The 26,728-nt window shown below is 41.7% G+C and overlaps 1 protein-coding gene across 2 annotated transcripts in view; it reads left to right on the top strand.

Annotated features, from left to right (window-relative positions):
- Positions 1-10,130: 10,130 nt before the first annotated feature.
- mapre3 (microtubule associated protein RP/EB family member 3) overlaps positions 10,131-26,728 on the top strand; it is a 48,000-nt gene continuing 31,402 nt past the window's right edge. For both annotated transcript variants that reach the window (XM_008121743.3, XM_008121745.3), the window contains exon 1: positions 10,131-10,288. The gene's annotated coding sequence lies outside the window, so the exon portion shown is untranslated. The remainder of the gene's footprint in view (positions 10,289-26,728) is intronic.

The following is a 26,728-nucleotide window of genomic DNA, read 5'->3' on the forward strand; positions in this document are numbered from 1 at the left end:
AACCACCCAGGAGAGTTTATGTGAGTATACATGCTCCTGTCTTCAATGCTTTTACTATACTTTGTATATGATTATACTTTGTATTATACTTTGTATTATACTTTGTATATGATTATACTTTGTATTATACTTTGTATATTGTTATACTTTGTAATATACTTTGTATATTATTATACTTTGTATTTTTATCCTGTACAAGTGTTTCTAGCCACTCGTATGTATTCCCTGTAGGTCCACTCCGTCATTGATAATGACACATTGAAATTATATACTCGAAGAACGAAATTGACTACTCTAGGTTCTCCATACCTGCATAACCACCACCTGAGGAAGACTACACAGTCGAAACCGGTCGTGGATGGTGACTAACCTTGGACTTGTTTAAAACATTGGATTTCATAAAAGGATTCACTTACTTGGACGTTTAAATTTGGACTCACAAATTAGTGACTTATACAGTCCTCCATGTGGAACATGAACTGGTGGGCATTGGACTCACAAACTCTGAATATAGAGTTTTACTTTCTATGAATGTATGTGTGTTGGTAACACATGGATTATATTTTGGTTTAATCACTGTTTTATAGTTTATATTATTGGATTGCATTTCTAGTTATAGTGGCCTCTTGCCTGTGCAGCTGGTTCATAGCCAGCTGCAATAAATCACTACTGACGAAATGGTCATGAGTTCGAAGCCAGCCCGCGTCGGAGTAAGCATCCAACCATTAAAATAGCCTAAGCAACCCGAAAGATAGTTGCATCTATCAAGTAGGAAATTTAGGTACCGCTTATGTGGGGAGGCTAATTTAACTTATTTACACCACCATAAAAATCGTCCAGCAGCATGCATGCAGAAGATGAGGAAGTACTCCATCAAGGACTTGGCGTCACAGTGGATGATGAAGCATCAGCTCCCCCTGTGGCCGGAATCGAGCATACTCTTATGAAGCAGGAAGCTGGAAAATGTTAAATTGCTTCTGTGTCCGTCTATATGTCATATGTCTAATGGCACTAAATGTTTGCCTTCGCCGTGTATTCCCTTATGGCAGGAGGTTGGTCTAGATCAGTGTGGTCCAACCTTTAGTTTCCTGAGCGCCAAGTAGGTACTCCACGGATTATAACGGTCGAAGAGTAAAGCTTCAAGATTTATTATTTATTTTATTTACAGAATTTCTATTCCACCCTTTATTTATTTACAGTATTTATATTCCGCCCTTCTTTCTCACCCCGAAAGGGACTCAGGGCGGATTACAATGAACACATATATGGCAAACATTCAATGCCAACAGACAAACAACATACATTGGACAGACTCAGAGGCATTTTTAACATTTTTCCAGCTTCACGATTCCGGCCACAGGGGGAGCTGTTGCTTCACCGTCCAGTAGTGGCTGTACTTCCTCATTCCTTTCCTCGTGTTTTGCTGGCAGTTTTATGGTGTTGTAAATTAGCCTCCCCGCATAAAGCGTCCCTAAATTTTCCTAATTGACAGGTGCAACTGTCTTTTGGGGCTGCATAGGTCAACAGCAAGCCGGGACTATTAATGGTCGGAGGCTTAACCCGACCCGGGCTTCGAACTCATGACCTCTCGGTCAGTAGTGATTTATAGCAGCTGGTTACTAGCCAGCTGCGCCACAGCCCGGCCCCCCACCCTTCTCGCCCCAAAGGGGACTCAGGGCTCGAGGTGGGCTACAGGATAATTAATATGAATTTGCTCTCCTCACCACAACCTCCTTATTTCTATGTTCTCCACCGTTTTCCAGATCCGAGTGTTTCCTTCCAGCCACGGCTGCATCAGACCTCAGTTCAAAGAGAAGCGCAAGCAAAGGCACATGTCCCTGGGAGCCATGCCTCATGCACAGCGCTGTGCTTCAAAGGGATTCCACCTGAACACGGAAAAGGAGCGATGCGTTCTTCCCTGGCAGGAGCAACATGCGCCAGGTCTCTACAAATCCATGTGCAACACTTTCGGGAGCAAAACAGGTGCACATTTGGATGGTGCAAGGAAGCCACAGATGGGTCCTGGCATGTGCCACGTTAAATCTAGAAACCCATCATTGCCCCTGCTGCACCCTTTGTTTACCATTGAGGTTTTTAGGCGTCCATGTGAAAGCCCAGATGATTGCAGATAGAATCCTTGTTGGAAGAGACCCCAAAAGGCTGCCATGCAGGAAGACACAATCCAAACCCTTCGAACAGATGGCCATCCAGCCTCTGCTTAAAAGCCTCCGGAGGATGAGAACATCAGATTGTTAGGCAGAAGCATATTTATTTATTTACAGTATTTATATTCTGCCCTTCTTTTTCACTCAAAGAGACAGATCACAATGCACATATACATGGCAAACATTCAATGCCATTAGACATACAACATACAGACAGAGACGCAGAGGCAATTTAACATTTTCCAGCTTCCGGCTTCATGACTGTATGCTCGATTCTGGCCACAGGGGGAGCTGTCCACTTGTGACACCGAGTCCTTGATGGAGTACTTCCTCATTCCTTTCCGCATGCTGCTGGAAGTTTTTATGGTGTCATAAATTAGTTAAATTAGCCTCCCCGCATAAAGCGATACCTACATTTTCTACTCGACAGATGCAACTGTCTTTCAAGCTACTTAGATCTGCTTACTAGCCTCGTGCCTTGTACTTTGGCCCAGCTTGTTGGCATTTTAAACTTTGTACTGTTTTGACACTTTGTTTTATTGTGCCATTGTTCCCATGTTTTGTTTTGTTTTGTTATTGTACGGGCACCCTATGGGATGCTGTTGTGTGCCTGGTTTGTATTTTAATGTTGTTTTATTGTAATTGTTTGGGCTTGGCCTCATGTTAGCTGTCCCGAGTCCCTTCAGGGAGATGGAGGCGGGATACAAAAATGAAGTTATATTATTATTATTATTATTATTATTAAGTCAACAGCGAGCTAGGTTATTAAATGGTCGGGAGCTCAATCCGACCCAGGCTTCGATCTCATGACCTCTCGGTCAGTAGTGATTTTTTGCATCTGGCTACTAACTAGCTGCACCACAGCCCGGCACATATTCCACTGCCAACCAGCTCTTACCATTAGAAAATATTCGGTCTTGTATAAATACAGGAGATCCCATTAGTTCCCTTTGCTGGGAATCAGGAGCAACAGATTCAAACTCCAGGAGAGGGATTCCACGTAAACATTAGAAAGAACTTCCTGATAGTAAGAGCTGTCCAGCAGCAGAAGATCTGGAGGTTTAGAAACAGAGATGCAATGGACATCTGCCATGAGGGCTTGGACTGTGTTTTCCTGCCTGGCCGAAGGGGGTTGGACTGGGTGGCCTTTGTAGTTCCCTTCCAACTGTAATGGAATATAGACTGCCTGGGAGTCTGGTGCGCTCTCCTTCTCCAAGGGCTGTTAAACAGAGACTGGATGGTTATCTGTTGGGAGGGCTTGGATTGTGTCTTCCTACATGACAGAAGTAGGTTGGTCTAGATGGCCCCTGGGGATCTCTTCCAATTCTAGGGCTCTATGAAGCTAAGAAGAGAGACTGTTTCGCAAAACTTTTAAGTTTACACACGAAATAAACCCTGGAGCCTCTTGAGGGGTGTTTTGATTGTGCTTTCCCTGAATGGCAGAAGGGGGTTGGACTAGATGGCCCTTGGGGTCCTGTTCTGCCTCCATGCTTAACTCAATGAACTGGAAGGAACCATAGCACAAAGGACAGATCGGAGACTATATTTGGTGAAACAAAATATTTTATTAATAGACAAAATGGATCTCTTTTCCTCTTGTTGCCACTATGAAGTCTCTTGTGAGGAAAGAAATCTTTAAGTCTATGCAGTTCTGGATAGATATTGCCACAGAGTATAAAGTCTTGCTATGACTGGATGCTTTGTATCTTTGAGGTGACTTCAATGCAATGTTGTCATGACTTTCTGTCAGGGGATGATGGGTAGCAGAGTGAAATCCAAAAATTCACCATCCCGGTCTTCACCTCCTTCTCCAGACTGTCTCCCGGTGTGGAAAAACAGCACTGGACAAACACACTCCAGCAGTCGAGGGTTCAGTTGGAAATCCAACGGCAATATATCTTTATTTACATGACTATATACAAACAGAACAAATCAGTCCTTCTCTCCATGAGTGCCCTTGCCGAAGCGACTCATGCACACACAGCACACTGCTCAACAGTTCACGGAAACTCCTCTGCATTCCACAGGAACAAGAAAGAAAGTCCCGGTCAAAACAAACTTGACCCTATTGGTCCTGTGATACATCAATCATAGCAGACTCTCATTAACTCCATAACTGCTGAAATGCCTTGCCGAAAAACTAACACATAAGGCATTTCTAATAACCCAGATTGATTTTAACATTTCACAATACACAATACCCTGACACTTTCTCTATTGCTGTAGTCTATGGCTTTTAAAATCTAATTTGAATACAGTTCCGACGTGACGTGAATTTCTGTGATCCTTTTGCTTCCTACATTTCCTTCCAGCGCTTCACCAACTGACAAAATCTGACAAAAAATAACTGCCATTTCAGGCTGGCAGGAGCCAAGGCTAATCTCTGCCCCTTTAGAATCTTAAAGGGACAGGGCAGCAGGTAATGTTTTGCCTCCTCATGGCATGACACTCCCCACCTAAAACTTATTGATAAGTTTTACCCTTATTAATAACAAATAACTAATACAAAATATCAACTAATCTAAAACAGACTATAACTGATCTAACTCGTAGATTCATCATCCCTTTGACTTCCTCTAGTGTTTCATCCTTCAGTTCTCCTGCAGTCTCTGTAGATCGATCTGGACGAAATGGCGGGATGAAGTATGTGGTTGGCCTTTCAAAGTCCCACACTTTAATGTCGTGGCATGACAGGTCCCTTCCGGTTCTAAGAGTCTAAGATGGCCAAGTTGTTGTTGCTTCTGCTGCTGCTGCTGCTGCTGCTGCTGCTGCTGCTGTTGTTGTTGTTGTTGTTGTTATTATTATTATTATTATTATTATTATTATTATTATTACTGGTAAAAGAGTGGATACAAAACAGGGATATATTTAATATCCTTCATCTACATCTTCTTCCATTGTATTACTAATTTTTCTCTTAATGCTGCAAATCTTGCCAAAAAATCCTGTGATAGGCTTGCCTAAGGGACTTTTAGTTGGGAACGATGAGAAGGCACACAACAACAACGACAATCCATATCATCATCATCATCATCATCATCATCAAAATTCACCACCACCACCACTATGTAACACAACTTTTGTTCCTGGGTTATAAATGTCATTCCCTAATTGCTTCTATCATAAAAACATGGGGAAAGTTTATTAAAATGTCAAAACTTTGTTTTTCTGGGACATCCTTCCAAAGCACATTTTGCTCCAGTTTCATCATCGAGTCAAACAATTCAACCTAGTTTGTGGCAGCCACAAAAACAATGAAGGCATTTTCTTACGTGTAAACGCAATACTGTTCTCTCATTGTATAACACACATGGAATAGAGATAAATGCACTTCAGTCTCTATTGGAACGTATTTTACTCTCGTGAATTGTTGGTCTGATCTATATATATATAAATGTTCTGACCATTTCTAACTTAAAGTAAACGGTGAAACTACACACCCAAAACCCACGAAACTTGGCCACAAAAGACATGGTCATCCCCGTTGTGTTTAGACATCAAAAAAACAAGAAAAATAAAGTCCTAATTAGAGGAGAGTAATAATTGTTTTTTCCCATTGCTGCCAGTTAGAAGGCTAAGCTCTGCCCACTTTGTCTCCTAGCAACCCACTCAGCCATTTAATGGTGCCCAGGGCTGCTTCAATCAGGCCTCTTCCACACTGCCTATAAAAGCGAATGTTGGATAAGTGAGGCTCTACTGTAATATGAAATAATTACTGTGGTATAATAATACAGAACAATATAATCTCTAAAACCAGGACAGTAAATAAAGAGCAACACTCTGAAAGCAGGGAAATTGGGAATTCCAGAAAGGAAACAATCAGGGCTAGCTAACACTTCCCAACAAAGGATTCTCCCAGGCAGGAAGCAAACAGGCTACTCCGGAAAACGGCCAGGTTTTGAGGCTGCAAGGCTATTCACTGCTATTCCACCTGGCCATCAAATGATTCCCATAAGCCACAGCAACGTGTGGCTGGGCACAGCTAGTATGTATAAAGAAGGAGCTGGTCCTATTAAGATGAATTCAGGCTGTATCCACACAGCAGAGTTGTAGCAGTTTGACGCCACATTAGTGTTATATGATTCAGGGATTTGTGGTTTTGTGAGACGCTTCAATGCTGGAGAGCTATGGTGCCACAGCAAACTGCAAATCCTGGGGCACCGTAGGATGAAGCCGCTGTAGTTTAAAGTGGAGCAAAACTGCTGTAATTCTGCAGTGCAGATGGGTTCTTGGGGCTCGTCAGCACTGGAGAATGACCCCACTTTAAATGCCAAGATTCAATGTGATGGCATCCTGGGATTTGTAGTTTGGTGAGGCCTCAGTGATATGGAATTTAGACCCTAATAAAAATGGGAGGGAACGGCCTGGTGAGCATTATGCCAACCATAATTAATAACCAAAGTTCCAGATTAAAAACTCACCAGTGAAGCGAAGAGATAGGATGGAGGCGTTTTATTGCATCTTGACCAAGAAGTGACCCTTGTGGGTTCCTGCTCCAAAATTACAAGCGTGAGAGAGCGAGCATGTGCTCTGCACAACGGCTTTTTTTACAACCAGGTCCATTGTTCCATTTTCAACCAATTCTCTTCTTTTTCTGGTTGGCTGAACTCCAATAAAGTGGATGGAAATCACCTCCCAGCCAGGTGGGGAAAGCTCCGTGAGTGTGGGCATTCCAGGCCAGAAGGGTCCCGGGTGGGGATGATGGGATTGTGAAGCCCAAGCCCTGGAGAACAAGAGAAGCTGGTGTCCACGATCTTGGCTTGGGCTAGGTAAACAAGGATGCCTACTGAGGTGGCTGTGGGTGGGCAGTTGGGAGCTACTGCCTATCTGGTTTGTTGTGTGATTTCCGGGCTGTATGGCCATTCTCCAGAAGTATTCTCTCCTGACATTTTACCCACATCTATGGCAGGCATCCTCAGAGGTTGAGAGGCATATGAGGTTGTGAGGATGCCTGCCATAGATGTGGGTGAAACGTTAGGAGAGAATACTTCTGGAACATGGCCAGGCAGTCCGGAAAACACACAACAACCCTGTGATCCCAGCCATGAAAGCCTTCGACAACACATACTGCCCATCTCTAGTTATATTCTTTTCCTGAGGTTGAGAACCTGCTGAGCCTTGAGACCCCTTTTCACCCAGCACCACACTGTAGTCCAGTTGTATTAACTCCAGCAGTTTATTAAGAAAAGCATTTACAAAGGGGGAAAAGGGCTTTTTCCAAAAGAGCAGTAGAAAAGGAGCTATACAATAGCAGTAGTCCATATACAAAAGATCAATAGTCCAAAAATGGCAAGGTACATGAAATCAAGAAAGTCAAGTTCACAATCCATGAGCATGCACACAGAAAGTTTTCCAAGGCAAAACTATGTCAGAGTAATGGTTAATATAGTGAAATGTTTAACTCATTGTTTCAATGTAAGTGTGTGTTTCCCTCGGGAAGCAATCAAGTATAGAAGTAGTTAATTGCATAGAGAAATGATTTACTGCCTAGAGTGAAAAGAAATGCGGCTTGTTTTGTGCTTGCGTAGAAGGACATACATCACTAGTTTGGAATGTGGGAAGTGACAATGTGACTGATAGCAAGCCTCTGCTGTAGAATAGACTTATGTGTTAGCTTCTCTTTATGTAAATAGCTGTATATATTATCAATAAAGGCTTTGAACTGCCGAGATTGATGGCAGCTTATTTTCTGTAAGAATGGACAGATCTCCATGTCTTCGGAAGTGTAGCAATTGAGACAGAGAAGGTGATTATGTTTTGATCGACCTACCACACTTCGTCAAACTATTTCAAGGACATAGGCCAACACATGAAACTTGAATAATGGATATGAGAGCTAAGACACAAACTTGAAGCTTTTGACAATGTAGTCTGCTCTGAAACACCAAGTAAGTATCACTCATTTTAAGCTGAAGCCCGGCCAAGAAGCCTTGAGATCATGTCTTTGACATCTGGTTTTCAAGAACTTCCCACAGAGCCTCTCTGAGTGCCCAATAAAATTGTCCTTCACTCCCTCTGTGCAAAAACCTAATCTGATATCATGGGAAAACTCCCTTCTCAGCCGCATCAGCTAAAGACATACAACAACACCTATGCCTAGTTTATACACTTCAGACTTGGGAAATTGAGACATTATACAAAAGGATAAAAGTTACACAGAAAGGAATATATATACACACACACACACACACACACACAGTAGAGTCTCACTTATCCAAACTTCACTTATCCAATGTTCTGTATTATCCAAGGCAGTCTGCCTTTTAGTAGTCAATGTTTTTGTAGTAAATGTTGCCATGCTTTGGTGCTAAATTCGTAAATACAGTAATGACTACATAACATTACTGTGTATTGAACTGCTTTTCCTGTCAATTTGTTGTAAAACACGATGTTTTGGTGCTTAATTTGTAAAATCATAATGTAATTTTATGTTTAATAGGCTTTTTTCTTAATCCCTCCCTATTATCCAACATTTTTGCTTATCCAATGTTCTGCCGGCCCGTTTATGTTGGATAAGTGAGACTCTACTGTAGTAATATATAATAACAATATTGTAATATAGTATTTGCATAATATGCAATAATATGTAATGATTTTAAGTTATAATGTTTTCGATTGTGAGCCGCTTTGATTCTCTGTATGGAAAGATAAAGTAATTAGTAATTAGTATTAATTAGTAATTAGTTATTAGAATTAGTAATTGGAGTCTCTCTTTGAGTCTCTGTATAGAGAGATAAAGTAATTAGAAATTAGTATTAATTAGTAATTAGTATTAATTAGTAATTCGTAATTAGTATTAATTAGTAATTAGTAATTAGTATTAGTAATTTGAGTCTCCGCTTTGAGTCTCTGTATGGAGAGATAAAGTAATTAGCAATTAGTATTAGCTAGTAATTAGTAATTAGTATTAATCAGTAATTAGCAATTAGTATTTATTAGTAATTAGTATTAGCAATTTGAGTCTCCGCTTTGAGTCTCTGCATGGAGAGATAAAGTAATTAGCAATTAGTATTAATTAGTAAGTAATTAGTATTAATAATTTGAGTCTTTGCTTTGTGTCTCCATATGGAGAGATAAAGTAATTAGCAATTGGTATTAATTAGCAATTAACAATTAGTATTAATTTGTAATTACAAATTAGTATTAGTAATTTGAGCCTCTGTGTCTCCATATGGAGAGATAAAGTAATTAGTAATTAGTATTAATTAGCAATTAACAATTGGTATTAATTAGTAACTACAAATTAGTATTAGTAATTTGAGCCTATGCTTTGTGTCTCTGTATGGAGAGATAAAGTAATTAGCAATTAGCATTAATTAGCAATTACTAATCTATTAATAATTTGAGACTTTGTGTCTCCATATGGAGAGATAAAGTAATTAGTAATTGGTATTAATTAGCAATTAACAATTAGTACTAATTAGTAACTACAAATTAGTATTAGTAATTTGAGCCTCTGCTTTGTGTCTCCGTATGGAGAGATAAAGTAATTATTAATTAGTATGAATTACTAATTAGTAATTACAGAAGTATTACTGTATAGTAGTATTACAGTAGTATTACTGTAATTACTACCAAAACTAATTGGTAATTAGCTATTACTAATTAGCAATTAGTATTATCAGCTTGAGTCTCCGTATGGAGAGATAAGGTAATTAACAAGTTGTAATGTTTTTGATTGTGAGCCGCTTTGAGTCTCCGTAGGGAGGGATAAAGCGGGATATAAATCAATCAAGACAGAGAGATAGGGTTTGCGGGAGGGGCGGGGCCTCTGACGCCACGGTTGCTAAGAGACCGGGATTCTGCCGCTCCCTTCTCTCTCTCCCCGTCGCCATGGCAGCGGAGGAGGGTGGGGCTTTCGAGGACCAATGGGGGCGACGCATGCGCGGTAAACCACCCCGCGCTCCCGCTTTCGCCCGTTCTCCCTCTCTCCGCCCGTCGCCATGGCAGCGCGGAGGGAGGAGGCGGGGCTTCGGCTCCAACGGCGGCGCATGCGCAGCGGAGCCCGGCTGGGTCTGCGTCTCCGTCTCCCCTCAGAGCCGGCCCGGGGGCTGCGGACGCGGAGGCGGAGGAAGCGGCGGAGGAGGAGCAGGACGGAGCCCCGCGTAGGCAGCCACGCCGCCGTGAGTCTCCCTCACCCGCGAGAGCGCCAGAGAGAGAGAAGGGGGCTTCGGCCTCGCCTCAGGGAAAGAGCGAGCGGGGGGCGAGAGAGCGGGACCGCGGAGAGGCCTAGGCCGCGCTTCTCTGAGGCGCCGCCAGTCGGGATCATTAGAGTCGGAGTAAGAATACTGAAGGATGGAAGAGCCTCATCCTCATCGACAATAGAGAATAATAATAATAACAGTAATAATAAATGATGGAAGAGGAGGCAATGTTACCACCACCAAATAATAATAATAATGGAAGAGGTGGCAATGTCACTGTAATCATTACCGCCAAATAATAATAATAATGATGATGATGGAAAAGGTGGCAATGTCACCATAATCATTACCGCCAAATAATGATGATGATGATGATCATTACCATCAAATAATAATAATAATAATAATGGAAGAGGTGGCAATGTCACCGTAATCATTACAGCCTAATAATAATAATAATAATAATAATAATGGAAGAGGTGACAATGTCACCATAATCATTACCACCAAAAAGTAATAATAATAATAATAATAATAATGGAAGAGGTGGCAATGTCACCATAATCATTACCGCCAAATAATAATGATGATGATGATGATGATGATGATGATGGAAGAAGTGGCAATGTCACTGTAATCATTACCGCCAAATAATAATGATGATGATGATGATGATGATGATGATGGAAGAGGTGGCAATGTCACTGTAATCATTACCGCCAAATAATAATAATGATGATGATGATGATGGAAAAGGTGGCAATGTCACCATAATCATTACCGCCAAATAATGATGATGATGATGATCATTACCATCAAATAATAATAATAATAATAATGGAAGAGGTGGCAATGTCACCGTAATCATTACAGCCTAATAATAATAATAATAATAATAATAATAATAATAATGGAAGAGGTGACAATGTCACCATAATCATTACCACCAAAAAGTAATAATAATAATAATAATAATAATAATAATGGAAGAAGTGGCAATGTCACTGTAATCATTACCGCCAAATAGTAATGATGATGATGATGATGATGATGGAAGAGGTGGCAATGTCACCGTAATCATTACCGCCAAATAATAATAATGATGATGATGATGATGATGATGGAAGAGGTGGCAATTTCACCATAATCATTACCACCAAAAAGTAATAATAATAATAATAATAATAATAATAATAATAATGCTGGAATAGGTGGCAATGTCACCATAATCATTACCACCAAAAAGTAATAATAATAATAATAATGGAAGAGGTGACAATGTCACCATAATCGTTACCACAAAATAATAATAATAATAATGATGGAAGAGGTGGCAATGTCACCATAATCATTACCACCAAAAAGTAATAATAATAATAATAATGGAAGAAGTGACAATGTCACCATAATCATTACCGCCTAATAATAATAATAATAATAATAATAATAATAATGATGGAAGAGGTGGCAATGTCACCATAATCATTACCACCAAAAAGTAATAATAATAATAATAATAATAATAATGAAAGAGGTGACAATGTCACCGTAAACATTACCACCAAATAATTATAATAATAATAATGATGATGGAAGAGGTGGCAATGTCACTGTAATCATTACCACCAAATAGTAATAATAATAATAGTAATGGAAGAGGTGGCAATGTCACTGTAATCATTACAACCAAATAATAATAATACTAATAATAACAATGATGATGGAAGAGGTGGCAATGTCACCGTAACCATTACCACCAAATAATAATAATAATGATGGAGGAGGTGGCAATGTCACCATAATATTATCACCAGATAATAATAATAATACAGTAGAGTCTCACTTATCCAACATTCACTTATCCAACGTTCTGGATTATCCAACGCAGTCTGCCTTTTAGTAGTCAATGTTTTTGTAGTCAGTGTTTTCAATACATTGTGATATTTTGGTGCTAAATTTGTAAATACAGTAATTACTACGTAGCATTACTGCGTATTGAACTACTTTTTCTGTCAAATTTGTTGTATAACATGATGTTTTGGTGCTTAATTTGTAAAATCATAACCTAATTTGATGTTTAATAGGCTTTTGGAAGAGATGGCAATGTCACCACCACCACCAAATAATAATAATAATAATAATAATAATAATAATAATAATAATAATAATAATAATAATAATACCTACTTCTAATAGAAGAGGTGACAGCAGCAGCCTAATCATCATCATTGCCAATAGATTATGATGATGATGGAAGAGGTGGCAATGGTCATCACCACTATAAAGAAATACTACATTGATCCAATGTTTAAATGCCTTTTAAGTGTTTTAATGCTTATGGTATGTTTGATGATTTGTATAGTTTTGGTGAGTTAATTTACGGTTATACCTGTATGTGATTGCTTTTAGACTTGTAATGTTTCTTTCATATCAGGCATGGGAAAACTTATTAGGCATGGGCCTTCCTCCAGGTGTTTTGGACTTCAGCTCTCACAATTCATAACAGCCAGTAGGAGTTGAAGTCCAAAACACTTGGAGGGCCAAAGTTTGCCCATGCCTGTTTTATATGGACATGAGCCATTGAATCTTTGCCTTTTTACTATGTTGTTGAACCACTTTGAGTCCCCCTAGGGGTGAGAAAAAGTGGAATATAAATGAAATAATAATAATAATAATAATAATAATAATAATAATAATGATTGAAGAGGTGCCAGCGTCATCATCGTCATCACCACCAAACAATAATAGTAGTAGTAATAATAAATGATGGAAGAGATTGCAGCATCATTTTCATCACCAAATAATAATAATAATAATAATAATAGTAAATGATTGAAGAGATGTCAACGTCATTGTCATCACCGCCACCAGTAATAAGAATAGTAATAATAATAATAAACGGAAGAGATGGGAGCATCATTGTCACCACCAATGTCATCACCACCACCACCACCAATAATAATAATGACGATGGAGCGGGTGGCAATGGCACCATCATCACGGGCTATAAATAATAACAACAACAATAATAATAATGGAAGAAGTGGCAGCATCATTGTCATCATCACCACCGAATAATAATAATAATAATAATAATCATCATCATCATCATCATCAATTGAAGAGATGGCAGTATCAACGTCATCATCACTACCAGTAATTATAATAATAATGGAAGAATGCCAATGTCATCATCATCCTCACCACTAATACTAATGATGATGTTCGAGGAGGTGGAAATGCCAACATAATCACTGACAAAAACAACTATAATAACAATAATAAAAAATCACAATAATGGAAGAGGTGGCAATGTCATCACAATTAGCACCACCAATTACTACTACTACTACTACTAATGATAATAATAATAATCATAATAATAATGGAAGAGGTGGCAATGTCATCATCATCACCACCAATAATAATAATAATAATGGAGGAGGTGGCAATGGCAACGTCATCACCTCCAATAATAATAGTAATAGTAGTAATGCAGCAATGGCATTATCATTGCCAATAATAATAATTAATAATTATGATGGAATGGAGAATGGCAATGAAATCACCATAACCACCAATAATACCGTAATGATGAAGGGTGTGGCAATGGTCTCATCATCACCACTATCAATAATAATAATAATAATTAATAATAATGATACTGGAGAAGGTGGCAATGCCATAATAATCACTACCAATAATAATAATTAAAATGATGATGGAGACTGCAGTGGCATCACCACCACCACCAATAATAATAATCATCATCATCATAACAAGTGCTACAATAGTAACAATAATAGATAGTACAGGATATCCAGGTTTTGGCCCTTCCTCCAGCTGCCATGAGGATGGAGGAGGTACCAATGGCATCATCGTCACACTACTGATAATAATAGCTGCCAGAGTAGTTATAATAATAACAATTATAGCTGTTATTATTACTATGACTGGGATGGGAAGGCAGTTTACAGTCACTGTGTTTTTGAGTGAAAAGAGATAATTTGAGCCCCAAATCCAGGTTGCCAGTGTCTGTTCTTTTGGCTGCCAACCCTGTCAGGATGCAAGCGTATTCGCAAACCTTGTTTTCCAGGGAAAAAGGAGATGCAATTGTCTCGATCACCAGAGAAGGAGAATTTGGAGGCTCCTGGCCATTTGAGCCCCATTCAGCAAGAACCATTCTGTAAGCAGAAGAGTCCTCCAAGTTAGGGGCTTCGTCTTGCTGGGTGGCTAATTTTATGACTAGAACTAGCTGGGTGAGTTGCATGCATTGGCAGGTAACCAGTTTCAGGAGGTCTCCTTGCCCACCACTGGTTCCTTGTTCCATTCGATGCTCCCTGTGCAAATAGTGCGAGGAGGTGAGGATGAAGGGCCAGTGTAGTTCCCCTGCCTTACTGAGTGGGCCTCTAAGGCAGTTTTCCCAGGCCGGCAAGCAAGGCTTTTGCTGCTGTTTGCTACCTTGGGGCCCCAGCCTTCTTCCCCGGCCTCTCTGTGCCTTCTGTGTGGGGCAAGGGAAGGTGTGCTTGTCTTCAGCTGCCACGGTGAGCGAGTCTCTTGCAAAGCTCAGCTGATGTTCTTTCCCTTCCTTTCCCTGCTTTGCTGTGGATGACAGTTGTGTCTCGGCTGTCTCGCTCTCTCTCAAATGGCAGCACTCTCACGTGGATTCCTGGCGGCACGTGCCCTGCTTTGTGCTGTGTCAGATGAGAGACCTGGCCACCACTTGCCAGGTTCCCAGGAGTGTGTCTGAAGGACGTCGCTTGTGTCTCTCTCTCTCAGGAGGATTTGCTTGCCCCTTTAAGTCCCTCCTTTTGTAATTTCTTTGAAGGTACGATGCAAAATTAACAAGAAGTGTGAATCTCCTCGGCTTTTTATCCCTTGGTGACGCATGGGCCGATGTGTGAAGGGAGTGCGCTGGGAAGCTGCTGCCTTTGGCATGGTGCCGGGAAAGGTCTTTCCTCCCTCACCTCCTCCCTCCTGTCTTTTGCCTTGTCTGCTCTTATGGAAGTTGCCTGGTCACTGTGTTTCAAGGTTTCGGGAGGGATTGGCACTGGACCCTTGCTGCAAAGATGCTTTGCTGTTGCCCTGCCTAAAACTCAGTTCTGATTTGCTTTTGCATCTGAGTGCCATAAATATTTATGAGGATTGGCACTCATGTCTGAGATGCTGTTTTCCAAAATGAGGCTGGCTGGCACAGTTTGCCCCTTTGTGGGCTGCAGCAGCTAGGCTTAAAGTAAGTCTCCGTAAGCAAGGGCTGCTTTTCGGATTTACTGGAGAATGCCCTGCTGCCTGCAAAGTATCTGACAGTTTTCCTTAGTGTTGTCGAAGGCTTTCATGGCTGGGATCACAGGATTGTTGTATGTATCCTCAGATGCCTGCCATAGATGTGGGCGAAACGTCAGGAGAGAATACTTCTGGAACATGACCATACAGCCCGGAAAACATACAACAACCCAGTTTTCCTTAGTCTGATGCAGCCAAACACCTGAAGGAAAATCATAGAAAGGGGAGCAAGCTTGTTTGCTGATCCAGAGACCAGAACCAGTGGATTCAAATTGCAAGAACAAAAAATTCACCTCAAAATTAGAAATTTTTATTGTAAGGTCTGTTTGACAATGGAATAGATTGCTTCAGAGAGAGGCAAGATCTTTTTCTTTGGAGATTGTTAAACAGAGGGTGGGTGGGCAACTTTTAGGCAATGGTGTATCTTTCCATAACAGGGTGTCGACTAGATTGCCCTTGAGTCTTCTTTCTCCAACTGTAAGATTCAATAAAATAGCAGAGAACTAGAGGAAGAGGGCATAAAGGGTAGAGGATGATGGAACTTCTTTCTGCAGATGGAGATGTGGAATATTTTATTTTTATTTTATTTATTTTATTCACAGCATTTATATTCCGCCCTTCTCACCCCGAAGGGGACTCAGGGCAGATCACATTGCACACAATAAAGGCAAACATTCAATGCCATAACATAGAACAGAGACAGAGACAAGACGCAGGCACGGGCTGGCCTCGAACTCATGACCAGAGTGATTTGTTGCAGCTGGCTTGCTATCCAGCCTGCGCCACAGCCTGGCCTGTTTAATTTCATTTTAAAATAATATTTTCTGTAATGTTGAATAATACTTGAAGAAGTATCATTGCCCTGGTGAGGCTCGGAAGAAGCAGTGAGGTTCCAAATGAGCATTCAAAGGCAACTGGCTAGAAAAAGGCTGCCTGTTCTTTGCTGTCTTTTTGAGGGGCGGGGAGGAGCGTCAGGGTTTTTGCTCCATCATTGCACAGGCCTGTGTAAAATTCCAGTTTTCTGGGCAGCTGGGGATTTTTCCAGCCCAGAGAGAAACAGCTGCTTATGGATGCCTAGGTGACCTTCCCTTGGAAACGTTCAAGTGAAGACATTCCACGGTTCCCCAGGCAGCTGCTTCACTAGGTCCCCCCCCTCCTTTCCCCATCTTCTTTTTAAACCCCCTTAAGTGTTTGAAGTCATTTTGTATATCTGGATTCACATATGCGAGCTCTTGCTTTATGGCAGGAAGGCATTTAAATGTAAAAGGCAAGCCTAAAGCAAGGGGAAGCAGTTTTAGAGGAGCTTCCCTGCTGGGGTGCTTTTGCCAGGATCATGCCTTCAATCAGGAGAGGCCCCGGGCCAAGCCCTCAACAGGTTTTGCTGATGATGGAAGGAGCTTCCTTGTTCTTCCTCTCCTGATTGCGGTCAGGTCCAGCTCACCTCTTCCATCTACATAACTGGTCTTACCAGAAATTAAGAGTTAGGTGACTACTTTGGGCAGCAGGTTGGGGGTGCCTCAAAAAGCCAGCATGCTGTGTAGTTCAGAATATTGTTGTTGTATTTTTAGTATTGGGAAGAGGAGCTTTTGGATCTTGCATTTTAGGTATCCCCCCAAAAGAATACCTTTGTCTGACAGTGAGTGCCATTTCAATGTTCTGAATTCTGTGTTTCTCAGTTCTGTGACGGGCCTCTTGTGTTCACTGTCCGCTCCCCATCAGAGAACAGCAGTGGGATTGGAGAAAAGGCCAAAGCTGGGAAGATCTAGAGCAGTGATTCTCAACCTGTGGGTGCCCAAATGTTTTGGCCTCCAGCTCCCAGAAATCCTAACAGCTCCTAAACTAGAGGTTCTGACTGTAACATTTAGTGGAGCACCTCTTGTGAAAGAGAAGGTTGCCAGTTTGAGTTTCGACCAGTGTAGAGGCAGGGAATTCTTCTGGCTGAAGTGAAATACCGTCCAAATCAGGGGTCCCCAAACTAAGGCCCGGGGGCCGGATGCGGCCCCCCAAGGTCATTTACCTGGCCCCCGCCCTCAGTTTTAGACTTAGGCTCGCCCAAAGTGAGAAATGACTTGAAGGCACACAACAACAATCCTAATTAACTTGACTATCTCATTGGCCAGAAGCAGGCCCACGCTTCCCATTGAAATCCCAGTAGGATTATGTAGGTTAAAATTGTTTTTATTTTTAAATATTGTATTGTTCTTTCATTTACTAATATTGTGCTATGGTAATAATATCATATATTGTGTACCTATATACATATAATATTGATAATAATATAATAATGTAGTACAATATAATACAGTAGAGTCTCACTTATCCAAGCCTCGCTTATCCAACGTTCTGGATTATCCAACGCCTTTTTGTAGTCAATGTTTTCAATACATTGTGATATTTTGGTGCTAAATTCGTAAATACAGTAATTACTACATAGCATTACTGTGTATTGAACTACTTTTTCTGTCAAATTTGTTGTATAACATGATGTTTGGGTGCTTAATTTGTAAAATCATAATGTAATTTGATGTTTAATAGGCTTTTCCTTAATCCCTCCTTATTATCCAACATATTCGCTTATCCAACGTTCTGCCAGCCCGTTTATGTTGGATAAGTGAGACTCTACTGTACTAATAATTAAAGAGCTGGGCATGTTTAGCCTGCAGAAGAGAAGGCTGAGAGGAGACATGATAGCCATGTACAAATACATGAAGGGAAGTCAAAGGGAGGAGGGAGCAAGCTTGTTTTCTGCTGCCCTGCAGACTAGGACACCATGAAACAATGGCTTCAAACTACAGGAAAGGAGATTCCACTTGAACATCAGGAAGAACTTCCTCACTGTGAGAGCTGTTCGACAGTGGAACTCTCTCCCCGGGGCCGTGGTGGAGGCTCCTTCTTTGGAGGCTTTTAAGCAGAGGCTGGATGGCCATCTGTCGGGGGTGCTTTGAATGCGATTTCCTGCTTCTTAGCAGGGGGTTGGACTGGATGGCCCATGTGGTCTCTTCCAACTCTACTATTCTATGATTCTATGATTCTATAATAATAATACAATATAATAATAATAATTATATATTATATATTATATATAATTAATAATATTACAGTATAGTGGTATAGTACAATATAGTAATATATAATGCTAATATTGTGCTATGCTAATAATATAATATATTGTATGTACATACAACTTGTAAACTGCTCTGAGTCCCCTTTGGGATGAAAGTGGTAGGGTATAAATGTAGTAAACAAACAAATAATTGTTGTTGGGGTTTTTTTGCACTACAAATAAGACATGTGCAGTGTGCATAGGAATTTGTTTTTTTTTTCTCCCAAATGATAATTCGGCCCCTCAACAATCTGAGGGACCATGAACCGGCCCTCCACTTAAAAAGTTTGAGGACCCCTGGTCCAGATCCTAGTTCCTACACAGACGCGGTCTGTAAGCATTTGAATGGGACCTTCCTGCACAGCATAGCTCCATCCTGCTCCCAGAGCCGAGCCTGGCTTTCTCTTGGCTGCTGGCCTGCCTTTACTTGGGTCAGTTCACTTGCTGATTGCCTCGATTGTAGTCAGTAATAAAGCAAAGTGGCAGCCCGGCACCCGCTTGAAAGATAGTGGCTAATGAAGTTCTGGCAAGAGTCCGTGCGAATTACAAAACAGAGGTGGCAGCCTCATTCAGTTCTGCTTTAATTGTCTAGCTAGTGCGTGCCTCTTCTTCCAAAACAGGGCTATTCACAGAGTTTGTTTCTCAGTCGTTTGTGGTTAGCTGCTGGTGGTTCTGGCTGTATTTAAGCAGGACTTTATCTCTGTGGTTCTCTGTGGTTATCTCTGTGGAATCCTTGTCTTTGGCTCCCCTTGTCCCAGATACTGAAATTCAGCAGTTCTTTAGCTAGAAGCCACCATTAGGTTTTGCAGGGATTGTTTCGTAGGCGGGGATGCATGGGAATATAAATATTGGCGTATTCAGTGATCTGACAGAAGGCCAGCATTGCTGCTGCTCCTTCCAGCATATGCACATGCATATGCATTCATGCTGAGAAAGGCCCCCAACAGTTGCTTACCTAGGCAAAAATGTTTTGCAGGGCAGCTGTGTGCCTGACTTACATTCCTGCTGTCCACTGTTCCTGATGCAGTGACATTATTAATATAGTCTCTGAATATGTCTTTGTCCCCATTCCACAGCTCCATCTGGTTGCTTTTCTTAACTTAATGTGTAATGAGTGAGGGAACGTTTTTCCACAAGATAAAAGGATGAAATGTGGAGTTGAATTCAAGTCCTGCCATTTCCATTGGTAGTTCTTGGCAACTGTATTATACATATTGTGATGCTTAGCAGAAGGAGCTGGAAGTAAGCTACCATTTGACTAGCGATTTATTGCCATATGACACAGACAAATGGGGGGGGGGGGGAGGAAAATTATGGAATTGAAAGGTATTTGTGGGGCCCTCTATGGCACTTTCTATCCTGAACCTTTGGCTTCTATGAATTGTCTGGATGTCCTCTGGGAAGACAAACTTAATAATAATAATAATAATAATAATAATACTTTATTTATACCCCGCCACCATCCCCCCAAAGGGGACTCGGGTCGGCTTACATGGGGCCATGCTCAGAACAATACAATATAACAAAAAAAACAACAACATCAAAACACAATTAAACAATACAATAGATAATAATATACATTACAGCACAAAATCAGAAAAGCAATAAAAACCAGGGCGGGCCACATGAACACTAAGTTAAAACTCGGGGTGAGAAAGAAGTAAGAATAAAAAACCACGAGTCATAAGATAGTGGTACAGTCTAGAGGATAGATATTGGAGGGGAGCAACAAAAAGAAGTATATGACAGTTACTCTCCAAAAGCACAACGGAAGAGCCATGTTTTTAAGTCTTTCTTGAAGGCTAGTAATGTGGGGGCTTGCCTAATCTCAATGGGCAGTGAATTCCACAGTCGGGGGGCCACAGCAGAGAAGGCCCTCTCCCTTGTTCCCACAAGGTGGGCCTGAGATATAGGCAGTGGCGACAGGAGAGCCTCCCCTGATGATCGAAGAGATTGGGCAGGTTTATGATAGGAGATACGGTCACGAAGGTAGGTGGGTCCCAAACCGTTTAGGGCTTTATAGGTGATGGTCTGCACCTTGAATTGGGAACGGAAAATGAACGGAAAATGAACTTGCTCAGTTTGATGTAACTTATGGTTTCTGAGTAGGGAAATCTGCCACCTAGTGACTGGAGATGGTACTTTGAGATGATTTAAAGGAACTAGCATTTATTTGTCCTTTTGAAAATAAAATATTGTAGACTCTCTGTTAACCGGCACCTGTGGAGCTGGGTAGATGCCTGATAAATGTAGTTTCTGGTTGCTTGAAATTTACTATTTAAAATAGGGCTAACTATTACTGTATATCATATTATACCATGCCATACTATAAACCCTGTATTGACTTGATATTAGTATTGAAATACAGTAATTAAAAGTACTTTAACACATATAAACTTAATTTAGTATAGTTTTACTATATGACAAAAACTGATTTTACTGTGTTGTTTTAATTTTTATTTAAAGTACTACTTCTTCAAAAAAATTGCCGGTTGTTTGAGAGTTCCGGTTAATTGAGTGTGTGCTGTAATTCTAAGGTTTACACCTCTGTGATTTCCTTAGTTTTTCTGCCAAAAGGTAGATACAGGTTCCACCTTCTTGGAACCATGGAGAAACAGACATAGCTCTTCCTTTTATGGGTGAAGTCTGTAGGAATTAACTCGAGTTAATAAAATGGGTGGCGTCTTTCCATTTGTGGCCCTGCCTTGTTCTTGAGCAGCTGCTTGTTCTGGGTTCAGACAGTTCTTGACTTAAGATGTGGTTTTGCCCTGTGGCTGGGTTTATTTGCGACTGGTAATGGAGGGCAAGTGCCCCTGAAGATGATGAGAGTTGAAATGTTCTGCCTTGCAGGTAATGAGCCGGGATGGGACCTGAGTTTGTGGAATAGAATGTGAGGGTTTTGGAGCGTGGCTGTTCCTTGCTTGCAGTCGCCGTGGCTTTTGGTTGATGCTTGTGTCAGCATCTGTTTCCACAGATGAATCCTAATAAACAATGTGCTTTCCCCCTTTCGTACACCAGATACAAATTGCCTTCTTCTTGGCTTGCTGGGCCCACTTTGGGTCTTGTGCCACATTCCAGCCTCGTTCCTTTCATTGTCTCTGCAGTAAGAGTGATGTTCTGAGAGGTTCCCTGAGGCCTATGAATGTGGTGCTGGTGCTGAGTGATGTGAAACCATTTCCCAGCCCTGCGGAAAGCTATTCTTGGCCCGTTTGCCATCTGTGCGTGTTGAGCAAATGTCTGCATCTAGCAGTAGAATTGGGTCCTCCCTTCTGCCCTGTGCAGACAAATGGGGTGTCCAGGAGTTGGAATTGGGGGCTTCCTACAGACCCACCTGGTCAGGCTGATAAGGGTTCAGCTTGGACAATCATTCTGTGAAAAGCAGATGAGTTGGTGAGCAGATGACTTAGGGAGTGGCAGCATCTCCCTAAGCATGTCCAGTAGCTTGTGTGGGGAGAATGCAGCCTACAGCCTCCAAAGAGCCCACAAGTCCATTCTTTTATGGGCCACAAAGTCCTCTTGAAGACCATCACCTCCTGAACTTCCTTGTTTTTCTGGAGCAATGTTTGGGTGATTTTTGGAGATGGTGCTGACTCAAAATGACTCAAAATGCAAATTCATGTTTTCTCTCACAACCCAGAATCATTGAATCAGAAAGCTGGAGGGGTCAGGGTCCTCATGGGACACCGTGTCCAATCGTCCACTTAGTACAGCATCTTTTAACTTGAAACCATGAGACCTAGTCCTATACTGTGGGGCTGCAGAGAACAGGCCTGCCCCCTCCTCTATCACAGCCTTCTGTCTTCTGTTTGGCAAGTCTCCTCTTTCTCCTTATAGGTTTTGTTTGCCATTCGTACCTCTTACATCCTCATTGCTCTTTGAATTTGTTTCTACTTGTCTCTTTTCTTCTTAAAAGAAGTGCCCATTACTGAAAGTAGGACTCTAGGTGACTAGCATGGAATATAGTGGGATCAGGTTTCAAGCAGGGATGATGCATTATTGCCCCAACCTTATTTTCCATCTTCATAGCTATGATTCTGCACTTTGTTGATGGGACGGTTCCCTCGGGTGTGGAAATCACCGATTGGACAGATGGCAAGTTCATTAACCTCAACAGGTGAAAGCCAAAAGTAAGGCTACAACAACGCCTGTTACAGGACTCTAATATGCTGATAATAACGTAGTCTGTGCACATTCAAACCTACAAGCCATTTTAAACACTTTCTTTGCATAAGCATGTGTAAAGCTTGGCCTCTCACTGAACATTGCGGAAACCAAAGTGCTCCTCTACCTGCAAAAGGCACCAGCCAGTCCCCCTGCAGTGCCAGAAATAAAGCTTAATGGTGTAATGCTAGAAAGTGTTGACCATTTCTGGTTCCCAGGTAGCCACCTCTCCGCAAAAGTTGACATCAACGCCAAAATATAACACTGTCTGAGCTCTGCAAGTGCAGCATTTTTTTTGAATGAAGCAGAGATTATTCAAGGATTGAAGCAGAGAGTATTCGAGGAACATTTCTAGAGATACCAAGATAATTGTTTATAAAGCTATTGTCCTTCCAACTCTGTTGTACACCTGCAGAACATGGACCATCAACACTCTCATCTTCTGGAAATATTTTTCCTCCAAAAATCCTGCAAATCTCTTGGGAAGAAGACAGGTAGACAAACTTCAGCATTCTGGAAGAAGCCAAAACCACAAGCTTTAAAGGCATGATCCTCCACCATCCACTTTGCTGGACCAAATGCCACGTTGTCTGAAGGCCCAAATGTCCCCGTTTCCCAAAGCTGTTACTCTATTTACAGCTCAGGAACAGAAAATGGAATTTTGGTGGACAGTAAAAGAGATTTAAAGATGGGCTTAAAGCTAACCTCTAAAATGTGGGCATAAACACTGAGAGAAATTTGGGAAACCTTGGTTGTGGGACCAAGCCTTTGCACAATGATTCCTAGTGCAACAATTGATATCTCAGTGCAGTAATGAACAATTACACATGACAGTTGGAATGGCTCCTGACATGTTTTCGGATTGTGTGATTTTAAGCAGTAGTTTTAACTGACATGTTTTAGTGATGTGATTTTAAAATATATGTTGTTTATGTTGATATGTCTTCAAGGCATTGAATTGTGCCCTTGTTGAGACCACCTTCTGTCTAGAAATGTATGTCCTCATTGTAAAAGAAAGATCATACAGGATCCAGAATCAGTCTCTACAATCACTTATGGACCCACCTCCACTTCTGGAAGACAATCATACTCAGCAACAAGTGATTGATGATGATGATGATGATGATGATGATGATGATGATGATAGCGGGACAATCGTGTCCCCTAAATGCTTGAAAAATTCCTGGAATTAGCCAAAAACTGCGACCAGAAGTCACATCACAACCTCTGACGATGCCTGCCATAGGTGTGGGCGAAACATCAGGCGAGAATACTTCTGGAACATGGCCATACATCCCAGAAAACACACAACAACCCTGTGATTCCAGCCATGAAAGCCTTCGCCAACACACAGAAGTCACATCAGTTTGATACATCTAGAATATGCAAATGTAGCCTGCAGGATTGTTTTCTCCTGGCAAAGATTGGGACACCCAAGACTGGGACACCCATATGAAGGCTGATTGTATAATTCTGTTTCTGTTAGCCACTGTCTGAATCATTCTCAGTGGATTTGGAGAGTCCACTCTGACTGCCTTCCTGCAAGTCATGGCAGTCCCTTCTAGCCATTCCACACGGTAGCATTTATTTATTTATTCATTTATTTATTTATTTACAGTATTTATATTCCGCCCTTCTCACCCCGAAGGGGACTCAGGGCGGATCACATCACACATACAAAGCAAACATTCAGTGCCTCAACATAGAACAAAGACAGATACAAACGCAGCTCCGAGCTGGCCTCAAACTCATGACCTCCCGGTCAGAGTGATCTGTTGCAGCTGACTGCTTTATCAGCCTGCGCCATAGCCCGGCATTGATGGACAGGTGGGGAGGCACCACCCTCCTGAAGCCACTCTGTCCAGGAGTCAGTGGAGCTCAACTGGTGGGCATGGTGGCAGTGCCTTTCTCTCGGAGCCACTCTTGTGCCCAGAACCTCTTCCTTTTTTGCTTGCCCAGTGGTCGATTGCTGGTTTCTGCCTGGCTTCCCCTGTGAGAAGGCATTTGCTGCTCACATTCTGGATTGTGCTCTGAATGCCCCAGCCTTTGGACTTGCATAAACCAGACTAAGCAAACAATGGGATTGCAGGCAAGAGTGCAAAGCCTTCCCTTTGTTGGATGGGGTGGTATGGGGCACAGCGAATGTGCGAGTGCCCTGAATCATGCTCCCGGGGAGGCCTTTTGTGGCCTGTGACTGTGCTGAGTCGGCAATGCCAGTGGGGCGGGAGGTTATGCAGACAGATGGGATTCAGTGGGGAGATTAGCCTGACTCCCGGCGCCTCAGGTGCCCCATGCTCAGCCGGCATTGCTGTGCACTTGAGCAGAATCTCCCAGAGCGGGAGCAGCCATTTTAGCCTTCTGAAGCAAAAAACAACCAGAGTTCCCTGGTATTTTAAAGATGAACAGATTTGTTATGGCCAAAGAGGTTTGCAGGCCAGAGGGTTGGTCTTGCAAGTTATGCAGAGTTGTGGGTAATGTGGCCAAGTGGCTGGGAAAGGCAACATAAGTAGGCCAGCAAGTTCAATGTAGAGCTGCAATGACTTGCTATTTGGAATTGTAGAAAGCTTTCAGCCTTTGTGTTTGGAGGAAGACAGATTCTTCTGTCCCTGCAACAAGCACAGGCCAGGATACCTTTGTGCCAAACCACCAGCACAATGGACTGTAGCATAAACAATCAGCTTGTGCACCTCTTGTACGGAAATTTATGCAGAACCTTACTGCACTGGCAGAAGTCCCTTTGTGAAGTGCCATCTTCCAAGGATGCAAGAGCAGGAAGCAGCAGCCTGGCATTGTGGCTTTTTGCTATATTGAGATTCAGTTTGATCTCAGTCCCCGAAACCAACCCTGTTCTCACATAAACTTAAACAACACTGTTACTGTGCTTTATCATGCCACCCACAACACGAGTTATGCATTTGCCTGCTCTCATGTAGCACATGCTGCCACCAGCTGCGTGCAGCAAAACAACACACAAGAATAAATCTGACATCAGAAATTGCATATTTAGAAAGCAAAGGGAGAGCATCCCACTCTAAAAAGCTTGCTTCTATTTATTTAGCTTATAATTGAGAGAAAAAGATTCTTGTTCAGTATAGCTATGAATCAACATAGCAGAGCCCACTGATTTCTATTGCCGAGGTTACTATAATCACTCCACATGTTTCAGTTGCAACTCCAATGGCCCCTCAATGCCAGCAGACTGGTTGTGGCTTATGGAATCTCTGGTCCAGGTAGGAAGCCTGGTAGGAAACGTGAGGGTATATATTTTGGCACGGAGTGCAATGAAAAGCAATTCCTGCCAGTGGAGGATAATGCCTTGGGCACTGGGTGAAGTCCATGAAACCTGCCACAGTAGATCAGTGTGAACGGCTCACCAGCCCTGCCCTTCGAAAGGTGGGGAAAAGGGGAACGTCCGTCTCTGGAGAACAAGCAGGACACTCCATTGAGTTATTGATACTGGACTGAATGGTGTGGAAAATAATTCTTATTTTCCCCCCTCTCTATAGCTGAAAGCATGATGGATTTGCCATTGCTTGTGTTTTCTTAGAAACTTCTGCACACCAGCATGAGTGTCATTGCACATTCCTGGCAGCAGCAAGGCTTTGGAGAGCACAATTGGGCATTAATACTAGTAATAATGATAACAAAACTATAGTAGTTATAATGATGATGATATACATTATATACATTAGGTCTACCCTACCTCATGCTTACTAAAACATTGCATTCTGTACTCTCTTCAAAGATTGCAGGTTAGTGCACAAGAACATTAATTCAAAACTATTTTGATTGCAAGAAGTAAAAGCCTAAAAGATGCAAAATATGCAAAATAAAGACAACGATTTTAAACAGTTTAAAAACATGTATATGTG

This window comes from Anolis carolinensis, chromosome 1 (genome assembly GCF_035594765.1).
Source record: "Anolis carolinensis isolate JA03-04 chromosome 1, rAnoCar3.1.pri, whole genome shotgun sequence".
Taxonomy (NCBI): Eukaryota; Metazoa; Chordata; class Lepidosauria; order Squamata; family Dactyloidae; genus Anolis; species Anolis carolinensis.